The sequence below is a fragment of the Bos taurus genome, chromosome 3 (assembly GCF_002263795.3).
Source record: "Bos taurus isolate L1 Dominette 01449 registration number 42190680 breed Hereford chromosome 3, ARS-UCD2.0, whole genome shotgun sequence".
Taxonomy (NCBI): Eukaryota; Metazoa; Chordata; class Mammalia; order Artiodactyla; family Bovidae; genus Bos; species Bos taurus.
The window spans coordinates 40,972,673-40,980,361 of NC_037330.1; the positions used below are offsets into that span (position 1 = coordinate 40,972,673).

Genomic DNA, 7,689 nt, shown 5'->3' on the forward strand with positions numbered 1-7,689 from the left:
CCAATGGTTATCAGATCAGATCAGATCAGTCGCTCAGTCGTGTCCGACTCTTTGAGACCCCATGAATCGCAGCACGCCAGGCCTCCCTGTCCGTCACCAACTCCCGGAGTTCACTCAGACTCACGTCCATCGAGTCAGTGAGGCCATCCAGCCATCTCATCCTCTGTCATCCCCTTCTCCTCCTGCCCTCAATCCCTCCCAGCATCAGAGTCTTTTCCAATGAGTCAACTCTTCGCATGAGGTGGCCAAAGTACTGGAGTTTCAGCTTTAGCATCATTCCTTCCAAAGAAATCCCAGGGCTGATCTCCTTCAGAATAGACTGGTTGGATCTCCATGCAGTCCAAGGGACTCTCAAGAGTCTTCTCAAACACCACAGTTCAAAAGCATCAATTCGTCGGTGCTCAGCCTTCTTCACAGTCCAACTCTCACATCCATACATGACCACAGAAAAAACCATAGCCTTGACTAGATGAACCTTTGTTGGCAAAGTAATGTCTCTACTTTTGAATATGCTATCTAGGTTGGTCATAACTTTCCTTCCAAGGAGTAAGCATCTTTTAATTTCATGGCTGCAGTCACCATCTGTAGTGATTTTGGAGCCCAGAAAAATAAAGTCTGACACTGTTTCCACTGTTTCCCCATCTATTTCCCATGAAGTGATGGGACCAGATGCCATGATCTCAGTTTTCTGAATGTTGAACTTTAAGCCAACTTTTTCACTCTCCTCTTTCACTTTCATCAAGAGGCTTTTTAGTTCCTCTTCACTTTCTGCCATAAGGGTGGTGTCATCTGCATATCTGAGGTTATTGATATTTCTCCTGGCAATCTTGATTCCAGCTTGTGTTTCTTCCAGTCCAGCGTTTCTCATGATGTACTCTGCATATAAGTTAAATAAGTAGGGTGACAATATACAGCCTTGAGGAGCTCCTTTTCCTATTTGGAACCAGTCTGTTGTTCCATGTCCAGTTCTAACTGTTTCTTCCTGACCTGCATACAGGTTTCTCAAGAGGCAGGTCAGGTGGTCTGGTATTCCCATCTCTTTCAGAATTTTCCACAGTTTATTGTGATCCACACAGTCAAAGGCTTTGGCATAGTCAAAAGCATCAAGTGTGCTTTCTGGCAAAGCAGAAATAGATGTTTTTCTGGAACTCTCTTGCTTTTTCCATGATCCAGCAGATGTTGGCAATTTGATCTCTGGTTCCTCTGTCTTTTCTAAAACCAGCTTGAACATCAGGAAGTCCACAGTTCACATATTGCTGAAGCCTGGCTTGGAGAATTTTGAGCATTACTTTACTAGCGTGTGAGATGAGTACAATTGTGCGGTAGTTTGAGCATTCTTTGGCATTGCCTTTCTTTGGGATTGAAATGAAAACTGACCTTTTCCAGTCCTGTGGCCACTGCTGAGTTTTCCAAATTTGCTGGCATATTGAGTGCAGCACTTTCACAGCATCATCTTTCAGGATTTGAAATAGCTCAACTGGAATTCTGTCACCTCCATTCGCTTTGTTTGTAGTGATGCTTTCTAAGGCCCACTTGACTTCACATTCCAGGATGTCTGGCTCTAGGTCAGTGATCACACCATCGTGATTATCTGGGTCATGAAGATCTTTTTTGTACAGTTCTTCTGTGTATTCTTGACATCTCTTCTTAATATCTTCTGCTTCTGTTAGGTCCATACCATTTCTGTCCTTTATCGAGCCCATCTTTGCATGAAATGTTCCCTTGGTATCTCTGATTTTCTTGAAGCGATCCCTAGTCTTTCCCATTCTGTTGTTTTCCTCTATTTCTTTGCATTAATCCCTGAAGAAGGCTTTCTTATCTCTTCTTGCTATTCTTTGGAACTCTGCATTCAGATGCTTATATCTTTCCTTTTCTCCTTTGCTTTTCGCTTCTCTTCTTTTCACAGCTATTTGTAAGGCCTCCCCAGACAGCCATTTTGCTTTTTTGCATTTCTTTTCCATGGAAATGGTCTTGACCCCCGTCATGAACCTCCATCCATAGTTCATGAGGTACTCTATCTATCAGATCTAGGCCCTTAAATCTATTTCTCACTTCCACTGTATAATCATAAGGGATTTGATTTAGGTCATACCTGAATGGTTTAGTGGTTTTCCCTACTTTCTTCAATTTAAGTCTGAATTTGGCAATAAGGAGTTCATGGTCTGAGCCACAGTCAGCTCCCGGTCTTGTTTTTGCTGACTGTATAGAGCGTCTCCATCTTTGGCTGTAAAGAATATAATCAATCTGATTTTGGTGTTGACCATCTTACATAAATATAGTACAGTATCAAAACTAAGAAACTGATATTGGTACAATTGGCACATCTAGTTCTATGCCATTTTATTATATGTGCAGATTCATGTAATCACCACAGCAATCAAGATACATAGCCACTGCATCAGCATAAGTGTCTCCTCATGGTACCTCTTTATCTGTCAAATCCCACCCTTACTATCCTCAGTCCCTGGAAACCACACATATGTTTTCTATCTCTGTATTGTTATGATTTTAAAAATTCATGTCAATGGAATTATATAGTAGTTTGCAGCCTTTTGATATTGGCTTTTTTGCTCAACATAATATCTTGAGATACATACATGTTGTTGTATATACCAATAATTCACTTGTTTTTATTCCTGAGTAGTATTCCATGGCAATAAAAATACCACCATTTGTTAAACCATTCACCCGCTGAGGGACATTTTGGTTGTTTCCAGTTTCTGGCTATTACAAACAAGGCTGGTATAAATAACTATCTACAAGTTTTTGTGTGGGTAAAACTTTTTGCCTTCTGGATAAATATCTGAGTGCATCTGGTGGGTTGTAAGGCAAGAGCATGCTTTATATGTGTATGCATGTACGTGTCTATGAAACCTATTTTCCAGAGTGAAAATATCTTCCAGAATTACTGTCTCATTTTTACATCCTCACAAACAACATGTGAGAAATACAATTTTCCTGAAACCTTGCAAGTATTTGATATTACGGCTATTTTATTTTTATTTTTAGCCATTCTGATAGATGTATAGTACCAGCTCTTCATGTTTTTAACTTAGCCTTTCCCTGAGGGTAATGTTATTCAATATCTTTTTATATAAGCTTATTTCCCATCTATACTTCTTTGGTAAAACATTTCTTCATGTCCTTTGATAATTTTGTAATTGGATTGTTTACTTTTGTTTTTCTGTTGAGTTTTGAATGCTCTTTAAATATTTTTAAATATGAGTCTTTCAGCAGATATAGGATTGGAAAATATTTTGCCCATTATCTAGCTTTTTTTTTTAATCCTTTCAATAAGATCTTTTATAGAGCAAAAGATTTAATTCTAATAAGTTCCAGTTTAACAATATTCATTTTTTATACAGATTGTGGATTTAATATCATTCATTTTCTGTCTTTTATTTAGTAAATTGATAACATGGTCTTTATTGTTTGATACAGGATCAATCTCCATAAATTTTTCTAAGCAATGTTTATCACTACTTGTAAAATTACTGTTGTCTCTCAGTATTGGTAAACTGGCTTTAGGACTTGCTGTGGATACCCAAATCTGGGGATGTTTAAGTCCCATAGCTAATTATTCATATCTGTGGATTATGTATCTGCAGATTTAACCAACTGTAGATCACAAGTGTTGTACTCGATCTGTAGTTGGCTGAATCTGAGAATGCAGAATTAAAAATAGGCAAAGCTAACTGTTTACTAATTGTTTCAAGTTTCAGTTTTCATACTGCTAATAATAACCACAAACAGAAGAGCTCATGTTTTATCATCAGCCACATGGTAGGCCAATAATTTGTAATAAGCCTTGCAGGATAAGCAACAAGGTCCTCCTAGATAGCACAGTGAACTGTATTCAATAACCTGGGGTAAACCATAATGGAAAGGATACAAAAAAGAATGCATGTTTGTGTATAACTGAGTCACTTCGCTGTATACCAGAAACTAATACAATACTGCAAATTAACTATACTTCAATGAAAAATCAATTAAAATAATAGAATAATCTATATAATATTGCATTTGATATTTGCAGCCATTCTTTGGATTATGTACTATTATTTATTCCCAATATCAACACTGAGAGCTCAGAAGGTTTAAATAAACTAAATACATGTTTTAATCACAATGCTAAGATCATATCTAGTTTTGAGCTGATTTGTGCATACATTGTCTATGACAAAGTATAGCTCTATCTACTGCCCTGTTTCTCTGTTTATTTTATTTACAATCTAAACACCTGAAAAATCCTTCGATTTGACAACAACACAGAGCTTCAGAGATTTTTGTCCTGCGAATTTATCTAAATCCACTGGTGTATTTATTCAAAACAAATGTGTTTTTTTTCTTTTTAAATAAATAATTGGATACAGAGTCAGTTATGACTGGATTGCAATTCAATTCCCTTTGAAAAATAAATATAATTGTCTGGCACACAGTTGAGTAGAAAGATAACTAAAAACATTCAGTTCCCTTTCTACAATATTGTGAAGGCTAGATTACTTTTTTTTTAGAAACAGTTTCTAAGTTTTTCTTTTTTTTAATAGAGAGATAATCTATCAATAAGGGTAATCATAATAATTAGTGGAATAATTAATTTCTTGTTTTTTCAATAAATTTTAAACATACTCAATTCTATTTAATTGTTTATGAGTTTTAACACAGAAAGGATATTTTAAATAGCTATAAAAAAGTAAAAAGAAATAAATTAAGTAAAACAAATTAACTTTCTTATTACCTAATTTTCCTAAAACTGGATGGAAATAATAAAATGATTAAATATTATTTTTAATGTCTACATAAGTATACTTCAAATTCTAATGCACACTAATTAACCAATTATATGTTGATTGGACATCAGAAATTTTTTTAGTTTTTTTTTTTTCCTACTCTACTGAAATTCCCACTATCTAGTCACCTAGTACCAAATTCACAGTCCTGAGTGAGGTCTACAAAATTGAGGAGACCTAGAGGATTCTTGCCTGGAAAATCCCATGGATGGAGGAGCCTGGTAGGCTGCAGTCCATGGGGTCGCGAAGAGTCAGACACGACCGAGTGACTTCACTTTCATTTTTCACTTACATGCATTGGAGAAGGGAATGGCAACCCACTCCAGTGTTCTTGCCTGGAGAATCCCAGCGACAGGGGGAGCCTGGTGGACCGCCATCTATGGGCAGTCGGACACGACTGAAGCAGCTTAGCAGTAGCTGAATACAAAGTCTCAATCTTCAGCATGAATCCATGTCTGATTTGTGACTGTATTTGACAAGGTAAAAGGAAACCTTTATATATTATTTATTGGTTTTCCTTAAAGCCTTGAAACTTACTAAAGCTCTAAGTACCTATCAATATTTTACTTGGGTCTTCTCCTGGGAAATGTGCAACTGATGAAGATCAATGCAAAAGACACTTTTCAGTTTTCCAAATTTTATCTTTCAGTATGCTTTTTGATGTGATATTTCACTAACAATTCTTCCCAATATGCCTTCTAATGATTGCTCATTCCTCATGTAGTCTGTACTTGCCCATCTTTGTTAGATAATTTACCAATTTATAATCACTTGATTAGAAAAATCACAGAACAGTATTTGTGATATTGCTGTCTCCTATTGAGTTTCCCCTTCTTAAGTGTCAGCTTGACTTCATGATTCTTAAAAAAAAAAAAAAAAAGAACATGAAAGAAGCAATAGGCCATCATTTCTAATGTGTGTGTACTTAGTGGCTCAGTCATGTCCAATTTTTTGCAACACTATGGACTGTACCTTGCCAGGCTCCTCTGTCCATGGGATTTCCCATATAAGAATACTGGAGTGGGTTGCCATTTCCTCCTCCAGGGGATCGTCCCAACCCAGGGATCAAATCCAAGTTTCTTGCATTGGCAGGCAAATTCTTTACCACTGAGCCATCTGGGAATTCCATCATTTATAATACTAGATTATAAAAGAGATTGTGGCATTTGGATGCTTTCTCACTTTCTCTCAAATCACAAGCTTCTGGAAGAAATCAGCTGTATATTCTGAGGCAGCCCAACAGAGATACAAGAATAAACTTAGAGTAGGGACATTTTGGGAGAAGGCAATGGACCCCACTCCAGTGTTCTTGCCTGAAGAATCCCAGGGACGGTGGAGCCTGATGGGCTGCCGTCTATGCGATCGCACAGAGTCAGATACGGCTGAAGCGACTTAGCAGCAGCAGCAGCAGGGACATTTTGAGACTTGCCAACCAACAGACTAGTGAGTGAGCTCTGAAGCAGAACCTATTTCAGTTAAGTCTTGAATTGACTTCAGTATTAGCTAATATCTTGATTAACATCTCTTGAGAGACCGTAAGTAAGAACCATCCAGCTAGAACCAAAGTGGCTGCCGTGAGCGCAGACGGCGGCGAGTCATTCGGTCGCGTCTGACTCTGTTGCCACCCCATAGACTGTTAGAGCTCCAGCCTCCTCTGTCCATGGGATTTCCCAGGTACCTTGCTTTTCTGTCAAGAATTGACAGTGTCGGAGTGAAAGGATGCTACCTGTGCACACACTGTCTGTAGAACTTTTGAAGACGGTAGACTAGCGTTCAATTCTGCAGGGAGCACCTGTGGATCAAGCTATGGTGGAAGATGTTTCATAAAGGAAAAAAGCACCACAGCAGTAGCAGTTCCCAGAGCAGTGAAATCAGTACCAAGAACAAGTTGGTAGACTCCAACCTTGGGGGGCTGTCACGGTCCAGCACCGTGGCAAGCCTCAACACCTATTCCAGCAAGAACACAGGACAAAGCAACAATTCAGACACCTGTGCAGAACTTCGAATAAAGTATGTTGGTACCACTGAGAAACTGAAACTTTTGGAGGGGAAAAGTTCGAAGGACCACTGGACCTGATAAATTATATAGTTATTGCCCAGCAAGATGGAAAGTTGTCCTTTGATCCTCTGGAGGAAGAATTTATTATGGGAGTTTCCAAGTATGGTATAAAGGCATCCACATCAGATCAATATGGTGTTCCGCATCGGCTCGCTCTGTATTTAATCATCTGGATGGTGTGTTTCCACGATGGTCTCGAGGCAGGAAAAGAGCTTTCTGGCTCTGAAGACCACATATGCAAGCAACCAAGAATACAGTCTGTGGGTTTACCAGTGCAACAGCCTGGAACAAGCACAAGTAATCTGCAAAGTTTTACCAACTGCTTTCGACTCTGTATTGACATCTGAGAAAACTTGAATTCTGCAATTAAGGGGGAAGTAGGCTTCATGTGCAAGTTCAGCAGTTTTCTCAATAGTTCTGTATCCAATCTGAAGTGATGAACTTTTAGGAAATATGAACTATCCTTTGCTTTTGATTTTCTGAAGAAAATGCAATGTATAAAATGTCATTTGTTTTTTTTAATTAACATGTGTCTTATTAAACAGTGGAAACAAACAAACAAAAAGAATCATCCAGCTAAACTATTCTCAGATACCTGACCCACTGTAACTGTGAGATAAGAAATGTGCTATGTTCATTTTCAAAGTTTGAGCTTTTTAATATGGTAATAAATATAATGCAGTGTGGTTTTGAACTGTGGTGTTGGAGAAGACTCTTGAGAGTCCCTTGGACTGCAAGGAGATAAGACCAGTCAATCCTAAAGGAAATCAGTCTTGAATATTCATTGATAGGACTGACGCTGAAGCTGAAGCTCCAATACTTTGGCCATCTGATGTGAAG

General features: G+C 38.2%; 1 pseudogene; it reads left to right on the top strand.

The window, feature by feature from the left end:
* Positions 1-6,601: 6,601 nt before the first annotated feature.
* On the top strand, positions 6,602-7,206 carry LOC781798 (integrin beta-1-binding protein 1-like; annotated as a pseudogene).
* The last annotated feature ends 483 nt before the right edge of the window (positions 7,207-7,689 follow it).